This window comes from Marmota monax, unplaced genomic scaffold, assembly GCF_021218885.2.
Source record: "Marmota monax isolate L192 unplaced genomic scaffold, Marmota_monax_Labrador192_F-V1.1 WCK01_AAM20220418_F8-fsc00002, whole genome shotgun sequence".
Taxonomy (NCBI): domain Eukaryota; kingdom Metazoa; phylum Chordata; class Mammalia; order Rodentia; family Sciuridae; genus Marmota; species Marmota monax.
In genome coordinates, this window is record NW_026693571.1 from 9,805,742 (window position 1) to 9,824,722 (window position 18,981).

Here is an 18,981-nt window from a genome sequence, read left to right on the forward strand (position 1 = left end):
TGTTCACACTGAGAAATGTTCCAGATCTCTGAGATATATTGAGAAGAGCAGCCCCTGCTAGAATGAATGGGGTTGATGAGTATGATCATGTGCATATTGGATTATAAAAATTAGCACTCACTTTTGAGGCTACAAAATTAATTAATAGCATTCATTTAATTAAATAAAGTTAACAGTGACCTTTCATAAAATTTTTTCCTGATTCTTGGTCTATAATGCCAAACTCCTACCCTGCCCAATGTCTTTGAATAGAAATGCAGGTAAAATACCTATTTGCATGTCATATTATGGGTTACATAGTTGAGCCAATGGACCATGGTCCCACATGCTCAGAACACCTTTCATCAAAGAATTAATGGGAAGTTTTACTTAAAGAGGTAAGATTTTTTTTAAAGCTTTGTCTCAAAATATCCTTGACAAGGTTTGTTAAACCAAAGCACCTAATTAGAGATGACTTAGAATAATACCTTCTTTTGTCATTTAATATCCTATAACCATGAAAATCCTGGGGTTTTTACCTGTACCACAGAAACCTCACTTCCAAGGGCATGATAATCCCTGTGGCTTGTAGCCTCCTGAACTCAGACAATATAGAACTCCAGGACTCATCTCCACTGTTCCCAGCACAGAAAATTCCTAATTACCCCACTCTTCCAGCAGAGTTAAGTAGAATCCCACAGCAGATATCCATTTAGAGAAAAACGACTGCCAATGAACTAATTATTCAGTGAGTCAGTATAAATGGTATTTAAATGCTCAACTTTTAGCCTCAAATCACTTGGGTTTGAATCTCATTGCCTCTTCTTACTGAGTACATGACACTTGCACTAGTTATTTGAACTTGCTAAATCGAACTTGCCTCATTAGAAAAATATAGATGATAACAGGTAGAGACTGCAAGTTGCCCAGAGACCTGATGAGTTTAAGATTTCATGGGAATCTGAACAACTGAAAATAAAATACCTTTAACATTGCTGAAAATTTCCCCCTTTTCTACAGTAATAGAATAATAACTGAGCTCATGGCTGCTCTGCTAGACTGTATTTCCTTGTCTTGCACATAGCCAGATGCAACAATGACTAAACTATCTGTAAGGAAACATGACTGGAAATTGGGTGTATAACTTCTAGAACAGGACATCTGGATACTGGAGATCCACTCCCCATATCCTCTTTCCCTTTCCCCCTGCCTACAAATGGGAATCACAACAATCATAGAAGTCATGTGTTGAGGAATCACACTGCTAACCTGAATCCCTGGATGACTATATGGAACGGAGGCATGTTTTTGCTAGACTTCTACTCTGCTTGGGTCATTACTTTTTTTTTTTTGGGGGGGGGGGTTATTTGTACAACAATACATTCTAAATCCAAAATAGTTACAAGAGTTGAAAAACATCAGTGCATGACCTCTTAGCAAGCGCCTAGCACATGTCGTTAAACCAGCATCAGTTATTCATTCAGGAAGAGAGTGTAGGGGGTAAACATGGGACCTCTACACTCAGAGAATGTGTTCAAATTCTGACTGTGTCTCCTATGAAAGAGTTTAAACTGAGAGATGTTTTTTAAGGGTGATAGAAATAAATGAGACCTTTCCTTTCTACCCAGGGTCTGTCTGAGAAAACCTGAGGGCAAAGATGGGAATTCTTCACATTATCATCCTACTGCTAGTTCATCTTTCAGCAAAATCAGGCAATTGCAGAGTTCTAAAGTCCTGGGGCTCCAAAGCCCTTGTGACCCAGAAAACCTCCAGCCAGATTATAGAAGACGCAAGGTCAAATAGATAAGAATCTAAAAGCCAAACAAAAGTCTCTAATTAATGCCAACAATCTGCCCTTTGCAACTTCAGTTTGGTCACTAGTTGACTGTTAAATTAACTATAGTCCATTTCCTAGTACCGCCAACTTGCAATTAGGCAGAATAATGAAGGGAAATAATGGCATTCATGATTTTAAATAGCAAGTAATGTGAAAATCGTCTTATTTGGCTTTGGAATTATGCATGCAGTGTGCACATACATCTACATACCATGTTTTCATCCACACAGGGACATGCCCTCTCTCCAAAATATCAACGATAGGTCCACATCCTTGTTTTTTTCTGTTAATTTCCTATTGTTGTGATTAACTTTATACAATACTGAAATAAAATTATTTGCTTCCAGACTCACATAACCCTGTACACCCATTTCTGGCCTGGTATTTTATTAAAAGATTCTTGAATCTCTTTTAAATTTTCATGAAACCAATCAAGTTTCCTGAAAATGTTAAATATAGCCCCTATGGCCTAATGATAAGCTCTGCTCTCAAAGTGGCTAAAGCATAGTGTCCAGGATTCTGTGTTATCCATCCACTCCTCTCTGTCCCATTCCCTTTTTAATATGTGCCCTGTTGTAAAAGGAGGGTCAACTAAAGACCTGAAATTCTTTAATGAACCATTTTAGGCTCAGCTATTTTATGTTTAGGAGCTTCACTTTTAGTGGGGCTCTTCAGGAAGAATGGTGTTTAAGGACTACAGGAGAGTATTTGTTTCCTAACCTTTTGACCCAAGTTGAGCATCTGGTTTTCTCCAGGCACATTCTATTATCGACAATGGGATATACCAAGGCCACAGGGAGGTACAGAGGGGTTAATTAACATGGGGAGGAGAAAGAAAAATACTCCACACTGAATAGCTACTGATAAGAAAGTAGCAGCATCACCCCCTAAATCAGTTCCTGGAGACACAGAGGAAGTTGGGCCAGTAAACACTCTTTCAAATACTCCCTTCAATTAAATGCTCCCTCAAACATGCAGACTTCACTGGCATTAAAATCAATCTGACAATATCTAATAAAAGTGAAGATGTACATCCCTAAGGACCTATAAATTCTACTCCTATGCAGATATATGAACCAGAGACAAGTTCTCACATATACCCAGAAAATACACACAGATATGTGTTGATCATGCCATTGTTTAGGGAACACTGGAAACAGTCTAAATGTGCACCAGCAAGAGAAGAGAAAAACAAATTTCTGCAATGGACATTTATCTTGTAGTGAAAATTAATAATTTTTTATAAAAATGAATCAACAGAAACATAATATTCAGTGAAAAAAATCCAGTTGTAGACTTACGTGTTCAATATAATATCATTTATAGCTAAGCCTAATGATACAAAATAAAATGAAGTTTTTTGGATGGACAGATATAACTATAGCAATGCATGAATTTTCAAAACATGTGTCTGGAGATAATTAGAGCTCAAATTTATGACAATGGTTATCCCAGAGCAGAGGCTGGATGTAGGAAGAATAATGGGAGGAGGCTGGGGTTGAGGCTCTATGGTAGAGTGCTTGCCTAGCATGTGTGAGGCACTGGGTTTCATTCCCAGGGCCGAATATAAATAAAAATGAATAAAATAAAGGTCCATCAACAACTAAAGACATATTAAAAGAAGTAGGAGGAGGAAGAGGAGGAGAACGGGCTCCAGGAGGGAAGTCCAGTAGCTCAAAATATAAAAATCTTTAATGGTTTATTTCTAACAAAAGATCTAGATAAACCTGGCAAAAGATCCAATTTTGTTGAAGCTTCGTGGAGCATTTCTGCGTGTTCATGGCACTGTTTTCTGGATTTTGCTCATGTCTGAAATGATAGGACTTTCCCAAATGATGTCTTGTTGGATGGATATGACAGGATGTCATTGCCTCATTTACATTCGCCAAAGAGAATGTGGACCATGGCTTTTCCAGACAGCTGGACTATGAATAAGCTAGCACATGGTTAAGGCAGATCCCCACACTAACCTTAACTGCCGCTGAACACACATACAGCAGGCAACAAGGTTGTATATGATGCTCTTGAGGCAGATTGGCTGGGTCGCATGGGCGGAGCCAAAAGAGTCCCCCAATGAACAGCTCCGTGGTCTGAAAGGGCGGGGAAACAGCCCAATGAGCATCACCGCAGAGGAGCCAATCAGCTGGAAGTTTGCTGGGGCAGTCGTGAGCCAATCAGCTGGAAGTTTGCTGGGGCCACTTCGGCTGTGGCTCTCAACAGTATACCGAGCATTTACCACCGTGGGCTAGATTGAGTCCTGTGCTCATTGCAATAATTCCAAGGAGAAAAAGCTATAGTTATCCCCATTCTATAGGTGAGGAAATGGAATTGTTGAGAGTAATCTGGCCAGTCACTTGGTGAGTGGAGAAGCCAAGAGTCAAACAAGTTTCTCTGGATTTCTAACCACCACTCCATCCTTCCTCCTCCTCATCAGTGCCCATAGCCTTTGCAAATAACTACTTTCCAGAACTTTCAGGTTCAAACGGTCATTGAAGTTCCCACTCTAAGATGTGGGAATCACTGCAGAGCAACTCTCTGACCCTGGCTACGCCTCTGCACGGAGCTTTACACCTGCCCTGCCCAGCCCAGCTGCCACAGCAGGCTCAGGACAACACCCCTGTGAACTTGAAAGCTGTCCTACCAGCAAGACCTTGAGTGGAGAGTCTGGTCAGCCGAGGCCTCTCCTCATGACAGCTCTGGAGGCAGCAACATTCATTCACAGTTTAGATCTATTCAGCAGCGGGCCTGAAACAGAGACGTCGCAAATCCCATCAAAATCTCCCCCATTATGTGACACACTTTGTTGGAACAGAATAAGGGGTTCGGCTCTGTTGGACCAAATCAAGTTGGTCTATGTGGAGTATCACATTTTAGATTCAAATCCCTGTTAAACCCTCTGCTTAGGCTCGTGGTTAACAATATTTTTATATCTGTCTGCAGAGATGACAGGCAGCCCAGCTCTCAAGCGAGCCCAGAGGCCTCTGCGCCGCTGCTTTTAGAGGCAGGCTCCACAGATAAAAGGCAGAAATCCCACCACCCCAGTGTCTCCTGATTAGCCTGGAGAAAAGCTGAATGACAAACATGTTTCCAATCTGCCTGGCCCATGCAGGGAAATGGGGCAATCTGGCCTGAAAAGGGATTTAGACTTTTGTTGTGTGCAAGGGAGGGGGGGATGGAGAAAAAAAGCTGATTTAAATCCATCCACAATGCTTCCCACTTGGTGATCTCTTAGATAAGAAACAGCCTGGCTGCGGTTCAGACCCCTGCCACGCCCGTGCATCTTCCCCCTGCCTGCCTTGCCACTGGGTACTCTGGCTCCTCTTACACAAAGTCAAATACTACCAAGATTACCACGATTGGTCACTTCAGAGCACTCACTTGTTCTGTCCAGAATCTTACGATGTGTTTGTTGATTAAGAAAATTGGGGCCTACAGTAAAATTCTCTCTAGACTTTCCAGACTAAAAAAAGAATCAGGAACAGATTAAACGTTACCTGGTTAACTATTTCGATGCTTATGCTACTAGTACTGTGAACTAGTTTTTTGTTGTTGTTGCTGTTTTGTTTTGTTTTTAAGAAGTATAAGATACTACATAAAATGATCACAAGGCCCATGTGGCAAATATTGAATTAAAGGTGTGATTTATTATTGGAGACTGTCTTAAAACAGAATATTTTTGTTTCTCTCTTTCTAGTAGATATTGAAATTACATAATTGATACAGTTTCTTTTAACTGTAGGAGGCAATAAATCAGTTACCACACTGTGTTACCTAATTGTAAATTCAAGTGGGCAGGGCTTGATGCTAAATATTTTATTTTTTTTTAATCCACAAACCACATAGATGGAAACACTGTATTCTGGCTTTCCACAAATCGTCTGTTTCCTTTCTCAATGCATATAGTTGAGCATCATGTTAATGGAATAATGGGCAGGAAGAAGTCTATTCCCTCCAAAGGTCCCTTTTCTAGGTATGGCGTGAATAGCAGCCCCTATAAAATGGCTGCCTGGGTGAAGCTGGGAGCATCTTGCTGCACTGACATCAGTACAGTGCTTCCTCAAACACAATCATCAAGACAGTCTGCAGTACCCTCGTACTGCTGCTGTATTTGAGGAACAGCATTCAGATGCAGATTGGCCTAAATCCTATCAACCCATTCAACCATGTGCCTGAGTGTGTGTGTGTGTGTGCACATGCTCATTTTTGAACATATATCACACATGTATTTACACTTAAGTTCTCCCTAGAACATTTAAAACCCCAACCTAACATGTCCAAATGAGGAGGAATGCTTATTTTCCCAAGCAACTTTGTCAATTGCTCTTGTGCTCTTATAAATATTTCATAGCAAATATTTAACATGATTCCCCAATCGGATCAGCTTTGAAATGCTCCTCAAAGTGAATTCTCCCTTAACAATAGCTTGATGCAAAAGCCTTTTTCTTTTCTTTTCTTTTCTTTTTTCTCTTAAGCGCAGGGTCTGCTGCCATAGCAGCATGAACATTTTTTATTTAATGGAAAAGAAAAGATATTTTCCATTAATTCACTAGTTGGTGAAGGTGGGGGCAGGGAAGAGTGCTGCTCCTGCGCACCCCACCTTGGGCTTCCAATATGGAGGCACAGCCTACCTTGACCTCCCCTCCCCCAGCATGCTTGCGATTATTACCCAGCCAACATTAGAACTGTAATGGGAAGTGACAAGTTTATGTAAATGATCCACATATGGATTTTGCTCTTGTAAAACAGAGCAGTTACTTTGGGCTTTCTAATTATTTCATGCCTTGTGGTTCTCTGATGGGGCAGAGATGACTATACTTGAAAAGTACCCTGTGATTGACAGACTTCTGTCCCCCTGGAGCTCATTAGGGCTTCGGCTTTGGACGATGGGAAATAACCCTACCAGGCACCAAAAAACGAAGAGCGAGAGAAATTTACCCCAGCACCAGTGGTTCAGTAGATTCATTTGTTCAGATTTTGTTTTGTTGGGGAAACAACATTGTCAGGAAAGTGCACTATTACCTTCCAGATCCAACCAGACTCTCTGCTTTGGTGCTTTTGATTTTTAAAAGCTGCATTTAGAGCCACTCAGGCTGTATGATGGAGAAGCTGAGAGTATACAATACCAGTAGTATTTTCACAATGAACTACATTCTCAAGAAGGAAGTAGGGAAGAGAGGGTTGGGAGGGGAGCAATAAGCCATCTAGAGCAGCTACAAAATCTAACTGGACTCTAGTCGGGGTTGTCACTTTGCAGACACAGCATGACCTGTTCCTAAGTCAATTCAGCAGAAAAATCAATGAAGGGAATAAACAAAATGGAATAATTGATTAGGAGAATCTGGCTACCCCCTCAGTAAAAATATACCCTGGCAAGAAGAGAAGAAAGGGCTGGGATGGGAACAAGACTGCAAATATACCCATAAAGCTGGGAAGACTTTGACGTTCATTTATTTTGGCTTCCCTTTTATAGATTAAAAAGTAAAGAAGCAGAGCAATCACACAGCTCGCTAGCAGTATGGCCAGAACTAGACTGTAGCTTCCTACCTAATACCCATTTCTTTGTGGAAGAACTAGGAAGAGGTAGGATCTGGGGATACAAGTGCCATAGTTTGGATGTTGAATGTAACCCAAAGATCCATGTGGTAAATGGTCAGTCCCAGAGTAGTGCTGATGGGAGGTGCTAGGGACCCTTAGGAGGAGGGGTCTATTGGGAGGTTTTTTAGGTCATTGAGGTGGGCCCCTGTTCCCTTTCCTCTTTTTCCTTTGCTTCTGGGCCAAGAAGTGAGCAGTTTCACTTTACCATGTACTCATGCCATGATGTGCTGCCTCACCACAAGCCCAAAACAATAGAACCAACTGATCATTGACTGGAACCCCCCAAACTGTGGTCCAGAATAAACCTTTTCTCTTCATAAGTTAGTTATCTTAGCCATTTCATGATAGTGATGAAAGGTTGACTAACTCACCAGGGGACATGATACCTCCAATGAGTAAGATTCCGAGATGAGGAAGCCAAGTTCTATTACACAGTCCAAGCATAGTGGAGGTAAGAATTCTACCCACAACACTTAAATTAATAAAAATTGGAGGATTCTGCCAGGGGTGGTGATACACACCTGTAACCCCAGCTACTCCTAAGGCTGAGGCAGGAAGATTGCAAATTCTAGGCCAGCCTGGGATACTTAGTAACACTCTGTCTCCAAATAAATAAATAAATAGAGCTGGGATGCAGTTTGCCGGTAGGGGGGTTCCTGGGTTCAATCTCTAGTACCACATAAATAAATAAATAAATAAAATGAAACATTCTTTATATTTCTGTAACTGACCTTGATCTTAGGTCACATGCCACTGAAAGTAGTAAGAAAAACAAATACTTAAACTTCTTTTTTTCCCTATAATCTTACATTTTATATTTTATTGGTTCTTTTTAGTTATATATGACACAAGAATCCATTTTAATATAGTTATATAAGCTTGAAATATATCTTATTCTAATTAGGACCCCTGTCTTGGGAATGTATAAAACAGTGGGACTCACTGTGGCATATTTCTATTATGTACAAAGGAAAATTATGTCAGATTCATCCATTGTGTTTCCTGTTCTTATCTTCTCTCCCTTCCTTTCATCCCTCTTTGTCTAATCTACTCAACTTCTATTCTTCTACTTGACCTTTGGCTTTGGGGACTGGCCAAAGGTCAGGATCTAGTCCCTAGATCCATCCATCCATTTACTGGCAAATATAAAATCATTCTTCTTTATCACTGATTAATACTCCACTGTGTATATGTATACCACATTTTTTTTATCCATTTATCTGTTGTAGGTCACCGAGGTTGGCTCCACAGCTTAACTATTGTGAATTGAGCTGCGATAAGCATTGTTGTGGCCATGTCACAGTAGTATGCCGATTTTAAGTCCTTTGGATCTATGCCAAGGAGTGGGATAGCTGGGTCAAATGGTGTTTCCATATCTAGTTTTTTTTTTTTTTTTAGGAATCTCCGTTCTGCTTTCCAGAGCAGTTGCACCAATTTTCAGTCCTACCAGCAATGTATGAGTATACCCTTTCCACACATCCTTGCCAACATTTATTATTACTTGTATTCTTGATAATTGCCATTCTGACTGGAGTGAGATGGAATCTCAGGGTAGTTTTAATTTGCATTCATCTAATTGCTAAGGATGATGAACATTTTTTCATATATTTGTTGATCATTCATATTTCTTCTTTGGAAAAGTGTCTTTTTCAGTTTCTTTGTCCATTATTGATTGGGTTATTTTGTTTTTTGGTGTTTTTTGAGTTCTTTATATATCCTAGAAACTAACAACATATCTGAGGTGCAGCTAGCAAAGATTTTCTCTCATTCTAAAAGTTCTCTTTTCATGCTCTTGATGGTTTCTTTCATTGTGAAGAAGCTTTTTTGTTTGATGCCATTTTTTGATCCCATTTATTGATTATAGATTTTGCTTCTTGTACTTAGGAGTCTTGTTGAGGAAGCTGGTTCCCAAGATGACATGATAGAGAATTGGGTCTACTTGTTCTTCTAGTAGGCTCAGGGTCTCTGGCTAACATCTAGGTCCTTGATCCACTTCGAGTTGAGTTTTGTGCAGGGTGAGAGGGGTTAAATTTCATTCTGCTACCTATGGATTTCCAGTTTTCCCAGCGCCATTTGTTGAAGAGGCTATCTTTTCTCCAATGTATGTTCATAATGACTTTGCCTGGATGAGATAACTGTATTAAGGTGGGTTTGCCTCTGTGTCTAAAAATATGGAGCATTTCATGAATTTGTGTGTCATCCTTACACAGTGGCCATGCTTATCTTCTCTCGTTCCAATTTTAGTATATGTGCTGCCAAAGTGAGCGAACTTAATCCTCTTAATTAAAATAAGTTCAGTGTCTCTCAGAATAAAACACAACTTTCATTTTTTTTGAAAGGAGAGAGAGAGAGAGAGAGAGAGAGAGAATATTTTTTGTAGGTAGACACAACATAATGCCTTTATTTTTATGTGGTGCTGAGAATCGAACCCGGGTCCTGCCCGTGCTAGGTGAGCGCTCTACCGCTGAGCCACAGTCCCAGCCCACAACTTCATTCTTGTAGGTTAATTTTCCTTTGAATAAATATTCAGTCAAGTTCAATGATCATTTGTGTGCTTTCAAAAGTCCCCCGGTCTCTATGTCTACTTCCTTGAGAGGATCATCTGGGCATTGTGGGACTTTGTCATACCAGAGCAGCAGGTGGATTCACTCCGTGCTTTGGTTGCTTTCTGGCCCTCTGATGCCACTTCAGTTATGTCCACTGTCAGAGGCACAGGCAGACACCCGTTGTCCTTCATCTCACCACCATGAATACAAGTATATTTCTCTTGAGCCCAAGAAGCTATTTCAGAAAGGGAGAGGAGAATATTTACTCAAAATGAGATTGTGTTAAAGTAGAAATCACAAAGCTATTTTTTTTCTATTTTGCAAATGTTGGTACTATCACATATCCTTACATTGTCCTTCCCCACCTCTATCATTGACGATGAAAGGTTTATGAGGAAATTTGACTCTGCTATGAAAAATAAAGTAATTGCCATTAATTGCACATGGGAGCCAAACAGAATAAATGTTTACTCTCTGCTATATATAAGCAACACTGAGCCCAAAGAGAAGGCAGAAATCATAAACTGAAGAAGCTGTAGGTCAAGGTCCAGAAGAGCATATCAGTAAGATATAAGTAAGTGAAAATACAGAAAGAAAAAGAAAGCCATCTCTGCAACAGAGGCATGCTATGAAATTTCCAAGTTAAACAGTACAGAAAACGGGGAAAGCTGCCCAACTCGTGTTAGAAGGCTAAAAAAACATTAATTCTAAAATGAGTAAGGAAAGCATGCGAGAAAAGGTTCCTGGTCTATTTAACTTATGAACGTAGATGTAAATATTCTAAATGAGATGTGATGATCTAAGTAAATCTAATGATGTATTTTAAAAAACAAACCTATATGTAGCTTATCCTAGCAGTGTCAAAATGGTATAATATCAGAAAGACTACATCAAAAGAGAAAAGAAAAAGAAAATCTACCGACACAAAAGAATTTCATGAAGTTTTTATCTACTTATGATAAAACAATAATAGTTCTCAGGTTGCCAGGAATAGAAGAAAATTTCTATCATGGGATATAGGCTTATACCAGAAAACTAAGGTCAACAGGAGAGCAGGGAGAGAAACTTTAGTCCTCTGAGGTTTGGAACAAAGCAAAGTTCCCTTTATCCCTGCTACTATTTAACCTATTTAACCTGTATTTGGATGTCCTTGCCAACAAGAATTTAAAAATAGAAGACAAGAAAAAAAAAAAAGAATTGCAAGATGTGGTGGTTTAAAATATCTCCACATAGTCTGTGAAAGTCTTTGAAAAAGTGAAGCCTGATGTTTTGTCCCTTTGAGTTTGGGCTGAACAAGTTGAGTTTGAGCTGAGCTATACTTACTGAGTTGCTTCTAACAAGTAAAATAAGGTGAAATAATGTTGATGCTGGGTCTTTTTTTTTTTTTTTTTTTTTTTGGTATCAGGGATTTAACCCAGGGCACTAAACTGCTGAGCCACATCCCAGCCCTTTTTTTGTTTTCTTTTGTTTTTTTATTTTGAGACAGAGTCTTGCTAAGTTTCTGAGGCTGGCTTTGAACTTGCGATCTTCCTGCCTTAACCTCTGAGCCCCTGGGACTACAGGTATGTGCCACCATGCCTGGCCTCATTTCTGACACTAGTCAGATCCTGGATTCCTGACCTCAGAGACTTTATGAAAATAAATGGCTGCTATTTTTAAGCTGCTAAGTTTGGGGATCATTGGTTAGCAGCAATTGATAACAAGAGCATGGAAAAAATAAAAGATATTAAATCATCATTCATTTCTAACAATATGATCATTGACATAAAAAAATCTTACAGAATCAACAAAAATTAAAACCAGTGAGATTTTTGATGAATTTGTCCCAATGTGGGATCAACTTATAAAAGTCAACAGTGTTCTTCTATCTCAGCAATAACCCACTAGAAAGGAAAGTACCATTAACAGTAGTAAGAGAACTATAATACATTTACTTAAGTCAACTTTACAATTAATGTACCAGACATTTGTGAAAGAACATTAAAATTCTTTTAAGAGACATAAAAGAATACTGACTAAATAGAACCATATGCCATGGTCATGGTTGTACACTTGATTTTTAAAATATTTTAATTCATCCTCAATTAATGTATAATTAATACAAAGACAAGAAAAATTCCAGACAGAATTCCCACCTTCCTGGATGGCTTGCCATTGCCTATTACTGTGTCCTCCAAACCCCGAATATCTTAAAATACTATGCTTTGCCTTTATTGCTGAGATTCCTCAGGTTGCTTTCACCCGGGTCACTGTCAACGGCCCATCTCACTCCAGGGTCCAGCTTCAGCCTTACGTGCTCTGGCCCATCTTATTACTGAACTCAAAGCTTCTGTTGTGAGTTGGACAATAATAAGAGAGGGCCAAAGAGGAAGGGGAGGGGAGGAGGAGAGCTTTACAGAAGCAGTTATAACAAATTTGGGTCCTGTGAAGATGGATCCCCTTGAAGACGCCCACTCCAGTCAGAATGGCAGCCATCAGGAATACAAATAATAAGTATCAGAGACGAGGTGAGGGAAAAGGAACACTTTTACACTGTTGGTAGAATTGTAAATTAGTACAACCACTATGGAAATCAGTATGGAGATTACACAAAAGACTAGAAATGGAATCACCATATGACCCAGCTATACCACTCCTTGGTATTTACCTTGAAGAATCAAAGTCATCATACTACAGTGGCATATGTATATTTGTGTACATAGCAGACACATATCTGGCTGCCTCAACTCTCATATGTCATGGCAGAGCTGGCCAAGCAGGCCAATCAGCCAGGGGGGTAGGAAGTGCATATGTGTTGGTACTATCACATATGTTTACATTGTCCTTCTCCACCTCTATCAAGGGTCAGTACTTGCAGGCCAAGCAGGCTAGGCGCTGCAATGCCATCGGGCCACCACAGCTTTGGGGACATTGGTTAGCAGCAATTGATAACAACAGCATTGAATACAGCTGGATACCATCACCTACAGCATGAACGACCTACAGGGCATCCTCATCACCTGCAGCATGAACGAGCACAAGTGCTAGGAGGAGGCCTACAGCCTGCTCAGTGAATGCGGCAACTACATGTACTACCTGAAAAGTTTACAGACGGGGATCAGCAGCCAGATGAGCAGGGATCACAGACTAAGTGGAAGTAAGGGAGAAGATGATGATGTGGAAGCTACATTGAAGAAAGAAGTTGGTGACATTAAGGCTTCTACAGGGATGAGGCCAAGAAGATTCCAGGTGGTGGAGAGTGGAGCGAATAAGGTAGTCTTCATCAAACACTTGGGATAGAACCCATGTTCATAGCAGCACCATTTACAAAAGACAAACTCTGGAACTGACCTAGGTATCTGTCAGTGGATGAATGGATAAAAAAAAAAAATGTGGTACATATACTCAATGGAGTTTTATTCAGACATTCACACACACACACACACACACACACACACACACACAAGAATATTAGGCCATTTGCAGGAAAATGGAGGGAACTTGAGAACATTGTGTTAAGTGAAGTGAGTCAAACTCAGTAAGTAAAGGGTCATATTTTTTTTCTATCATATGTGAAAGTTAGAAAGGAAAAAGGAAAATGAGTTGGTGATGGGAGAATCTCATGAAAATGAAAGGAAGATCAGTAGAATAGAGGAAAGAGACCAGGAGGGAGGGGAGGGAAAGAAAAGGGGAAATACTGGGGAACATGAACCAAAATCCATTTTGATATCATGTGCATATATGAATATGTGACAATAAATCCCACTATTATGTATAATTATAATGCACCAATAAAAATATGGGAAAAAATTTAAAAGAAGCCAAGAGACTAGATGATGGAAACTGATTATCAATTTATTCAAATAAACCCATGGAGAATATTTACTTGCAATAATTAAATCCACTGGAAGTGAGGGCTTTTATGAAACATTTAGAAAATATATCACAAAAAAAGATGTCAGAACTGTGAGGTCATTTTAATTAACAGATCAATGCAAACTACATCTTTATCATCCTCATGAATGATATAGTCAGTTAAAAAATTTATAAACTAGATTTGGTGTGGGGGAAAAAATAAACATGAAATGGGTCTCTATTAAAAAAAGGAACAAAGTATCACCTAAATAGTAATTCTTTTTCTTTATTATTAATGAAAGGCTTCAGTTGAGAAGGAACACAGCTCAAAAAGGCTGTCTATAGCTAGGTTTTTATAAATCCATGCACTGAGTTCTGTAGTCAAGTAATAGCTCTGAAAGATTTGAGTCAATGCAAGGGCAAATGTTGGCCCCTCACCTAGAATCTGTCCTTTTCCCAACATATTCAGATTCCTTGGATTATTCTTCAACTCCAATGTCAATAGCTCTGGAAGGCATACCTTTTTACCTTTTCCTGCCACCTCAGTCTTCACTAATTGGCCTTTCTCAATTCACCCTGTATTGTTTGTTTCATAGACCCACTGTACCACCCAAGTACAGTTTGTTAATTCATCAGTTTCCCCATTAGACTCTGAGCTCAGCACTTTAAAAAGTGGGAACTGTCTTTAATTTCTGTTTCCTAAAGCCCCAATCCAACATCTGAAAGTCAACAATCTTCCAATAATATTCACTCAATGAATGAATGAGTGAACGAATGTCATCTCTCTGTAACAAAAGAGAATTGAATATAATTTCTACAAAAAGGTAACATGTGTGCATAAGGGACTAGTGTCACTGAGCCAGATGTAAAGGACAGGTATGAAGAGAGAAAAAGAACAAAGGTACCAAGGAAAGTCATCAGAGACTGGAGAGACAAAGAGGTGGTAAGCAAGAGCTTAAAAATAAACAGAGAATAATAAATAAGACAGTTCAGGGAACTATAGGCAAAGAAAGAAAAAATGCAAAGGATGATATTTCCAGAAGCTAAGGATAAAAAAGATAGCAAGAAGCCAGGAGGAAGAAAGTACCTGTTGATAAGAGGGCAGGTGAGTCTTGGGGACAGAAGGACATAAGACAACAGGGCCCAAGAAAATATACAAGGGGTATAATTATGCCCAAAGAAAGAACAGAATAATAATAGAACATTTGTTGCTCACTTATTCAGGCCATTGTGCTGATTTATGTGTTCCATCCTGTTTACTCTTCATGGTGGTAGGGACCATCTGACAGATGATGTAACAATGACACAGAGAGTTGAAGTATGAAATTTAAATTCACAAAGTTAGAAAATGGTAGAGATGAGACCCCTATTCAGATCTTTCAGCCTCTGAAGCTTAGAACCTGAGACAAAAAATTGGGGGAATATAACCAACTACGGGATGGGGAAGAAGGAAAGACTTTGGGAGGAGGCTCCAGCGTACCAAATGCATTCATCAAATACAAGTAATGATGCACAATTCCAGGCAGGATCCCAAAAAGCAGAGAGCAGGAGACTGTCAGAATTTGATCTTCCATGCTCTAAGGAAGTATGGTGACAAGATAAGAAAGGATGTTTTCTATGCATTTAGGGTCTGAGAATTTCTTTGTAGGAAAAAAACTCATAAATGTGTGGAAACGTGAGGAAGATGGTACAAGCTAGAAGCAAAATCCTGCATCTCTACAGGGGGTCCAAGTTTCATAAGACAAAGAGCAGGTTCTCTACATGATAAAGTAGGGAGAGGAATTTAAATTCTGGGGGAGAAAATGCATGAATAAGAAGGAGAAAGTGAATAGGTAAGGATGTGGCCCTGCGGAGAGAAGGCTGGAGGAAGAAAGTTACCCCCACCGAGAAAGCTGCCCAAGAGAGATGATACTAGAATAGAAATGTCCAATTGGAATTCACAGTCTTTTATTGTGGAGTTGAGTTAAAATTGGGGTTAGAGACTTATGCAATCTTCAACATGGGTAATAAAAATATATTTTAATTTTCTAAATATGTTTGGGTTTCTTATATAAAATGTTGAAGGCTACTGGATCAGAAAACTGGTTTTACATGGAGTCATGGCAGCCTGTTTGACAAGAGGACACCTAAATCTGAACTGTATGTGTAATATATAAATACTTTAAAAACATCGCACATCAAAAACCATCACATATCAAAGGCATCACATATCAAAAGCCTGGAAAACTCAAAGCCATACCTTTTGTGTGAGAAATTGTACTACTTGGAATTCATCTTATGGAAATAATATGAAGAATTTGCCTGCCATTTTTTTCAATGGAGAATGAATGTGAGGAAAATGAACTGCCCAAAGTATAACTGGCTAAATAAGTGATGATGAATCCTTACAAATGAAAACTATCCAAAGTTTACATGGTAAATGTACAAAAATTACATTGTAGAATTGTTCATTCGCTTGAAAATATTGAGTGACATCAGTGTTGCTAGTGTTGTTCTAGGCATTGATGGCACAGCTGAGATCAGGTCAATGTCTCCATTTTCGTGGGATTTGTGTGCTAATGTAAGAGAGAAAAAGACTAGACAAGTAAACAAATAAATAATAGAATTTAAATAGTGATAAATATCAGGCAGAGTAAAAAGGAAAGGAAGGGAAGATTGATTCAAGTATAGAAGTAATAGCCATTTTACAAGGGTGCTCAAGGGAGGTCTCATTAAGCTTTGCCCACAACACTGTGTCCCCTTGGCAGAAGCATCCCCCCCATTGGGAACCAGGATCCCTGTAGCAGGGTTGGGAGTCCAAGAGGACTCCCCATTGGGTAACTTGGAATAATAATGAGTAGGACCACTCCTACTTCTACCTGTGGTTCCATGTATACCACCTATTGGAACACATCTCCACTTATACTTTTTTGATTTGAAATGGCTTTTGCATTCTCAAAGATGGTCTCTTACCATTGCAAGCACCTCTGAGCTGCACCTTCAACCTACTGTTCCATCATTGTTCCATTTTGTTCCATTTTGTTCCACCAGGCTGGCAACTCCTAGATGGTGTTTCACGTGGGATAACCAGTGGACTCCATGAGCCTGTAAGGAAGGGTCTTGGTCTGTTCTGACACTATGTAGGACCCCAGGCAGGTGGGTCAACACTTCGTAAGTTTTTGGAACATGGTGCTGGCTGAGGTTTTGAAGTCAGGAAAGGCAAATATGTTCACACTATGTATCTCTTCCAGTCAAGTTGAATGCTGTCCTTTCTGAGGTAAAAGGGGCCCAACATAGTCAACTTTCTGCAGGTGACTGGTGCCATATCCAGGACCCGAAATTGATCTGTTTGACATCTTGGACATTCAGCAACAACTAAACTGTTTTTAGTTAGTGCAATTGTTGAGGGATCCTCTCCCTAATTCATCTCCACAAAAAAACTTCATGAATTTCAATTCACTTCAGTCCAAGTCCATAGACATTGCTATTCTCCCTGACATCTCTCTAAGGCTACTCTCTTGTCCAGGAAAATTTGCTCAGTTCTCTCCAGAAAGCCTTTTTGCCTGTTTTCATTTTTAACCTCCCTTTCTGCCTCATGAAGACTTTGTTCATGCATTCATTGTGTCAGCACCCAGGGAATGACAGGCTGGCTGTGTCAACTAGTAGTGTCAATCTGCCACTGAAACAAGTGGTTACTCTTCCATGGTTGATGCTCTCTTCGGGGCATTAGTGTGTTATAGGCTATCTTCTACTTCATGTCCATTCCTATGTTGATCTATACCCTGGTCTCCTCTCTTCCAATCTTTCTCCTCCTAGGACCCTGACCTGCTGGCTGAGCTTCGGCCATTGCCATTGAGTCTGTGTATATTCCAACCTCAGAAATCCTCTTCCCACACAACGTGGGTGACCAGGTACACCCAAATCGCTGCCATTTGGAGAATTTTCTACCACCCTTGCATGGAGTAACAGCTGCCATACTTCTTCAGTTTGTACATATATTTCTTACCAGGCTGATACATCCATGAGCCAAAGAGGGCTTTTTCCTCCTCTGATGGCCATAAAGTATCCCCAGGTAGTGGTATATAGTATATGAGCTGAGGAAAAGGGCAGGTGCAACAGTGGTGGGTGACATGGAGACCCGGGCTACCTTGTGCAGCTTACGTGTGCCCTCCAGTATAACTCATTCTTGATCCTGAGTATACCACTTGCATTTATGATGGTTTGTGCTGGGTCCCTCCAAACTTACGACTTGGTGGTCTAAAAGGACCCAACTCAAACTGATCATTTGGTGTCCTATGGTCAAGAACTTCATCTCCATCAGGACGCAAGGCTGGAGATGGGTTTTCCAAAAGGTAGAAAATACTCCACTTCAGAAGACATAATCCTGCTCCAGAGATCCAGAAACCTGTCATGTTACTCTTCCAATGGGACCTGTGAGAAACTTCACATGGTGTTCTTTTCCACCATGACATCACTAATACCATGGGATTTGCTGGATCATGTGGCCAAAGGGCAAAGCTTTTTGCATTGCATGTTGGACCTGATACAGAATGCTTTTCTTGATTTCTACTCAAAGCCAGTGGCTTTTTGTGTCACAGAATTAGATAGATGAGTCAGAACAGGACTTTCAGTGTATAAATTCTACTTCCAGAACCCAAACAGGTGTTATGCTTGTGTGTGTGTGTGTGTGTGTGTGTGTGTGTGTGTGTGTGTGGTGGGAGGGTACAGGTACAAACTTATCCTTTTTTTGGGATTAAGGTATTTCCCCAGGCACATACCACTGGATCCTCAAAAAATTCAGTAATGTAAATGTCTCTGAATCTTTGTTATCTCTCACCCTCTGGAGGGGAGGTTTCTCACCAACAAATTAGGCACTTCTTGATCATTGATCTGATTAGATCATGCCAGTATACCCGTGTGATGTATAGTAGAGTGTCCAGCCATTTAATACTCTTCATATATATGATATGAAAACGCTAGAATTAATATAGTCCTAGGGCAAGGTCATAATTGGAATCTGTAATCTGTTCCAAATGAATGTGAACTGTTTTTGATCCTTTCTCCTGATAGAGAGATCAATGGTTACATATCATGGATCTGAGGTCTTATTAGTCTGCTGTGGCAAAAATACCACATGTCACATAGCAGCTGCAATGGTAGCTACTAGGAGCCAGATTTGTGAATTAAATGGGGTCCATAACCTCAGCATTC

General features: G+C 39.9%; 1 non-coding gene across 1 annotated transcript; it reads right to left on the minus strand.

The window, feature by feature from the left end:
* Positions 1-9,576: 9,576 nt before the first annotated feature.
* Positions 9,577-9,679, minus strand: LOC124102779 (U6 spliceosomal RNA). Its single transcript, XR_006854978.1, has one exon. It is a non-coding gene; the product is annotated as a U6 spliceosomal RNA (small nuclear RNA).
* Between the last annotated feature and the right edge of the window lie 9,302 nt (positions 9,680-18,981).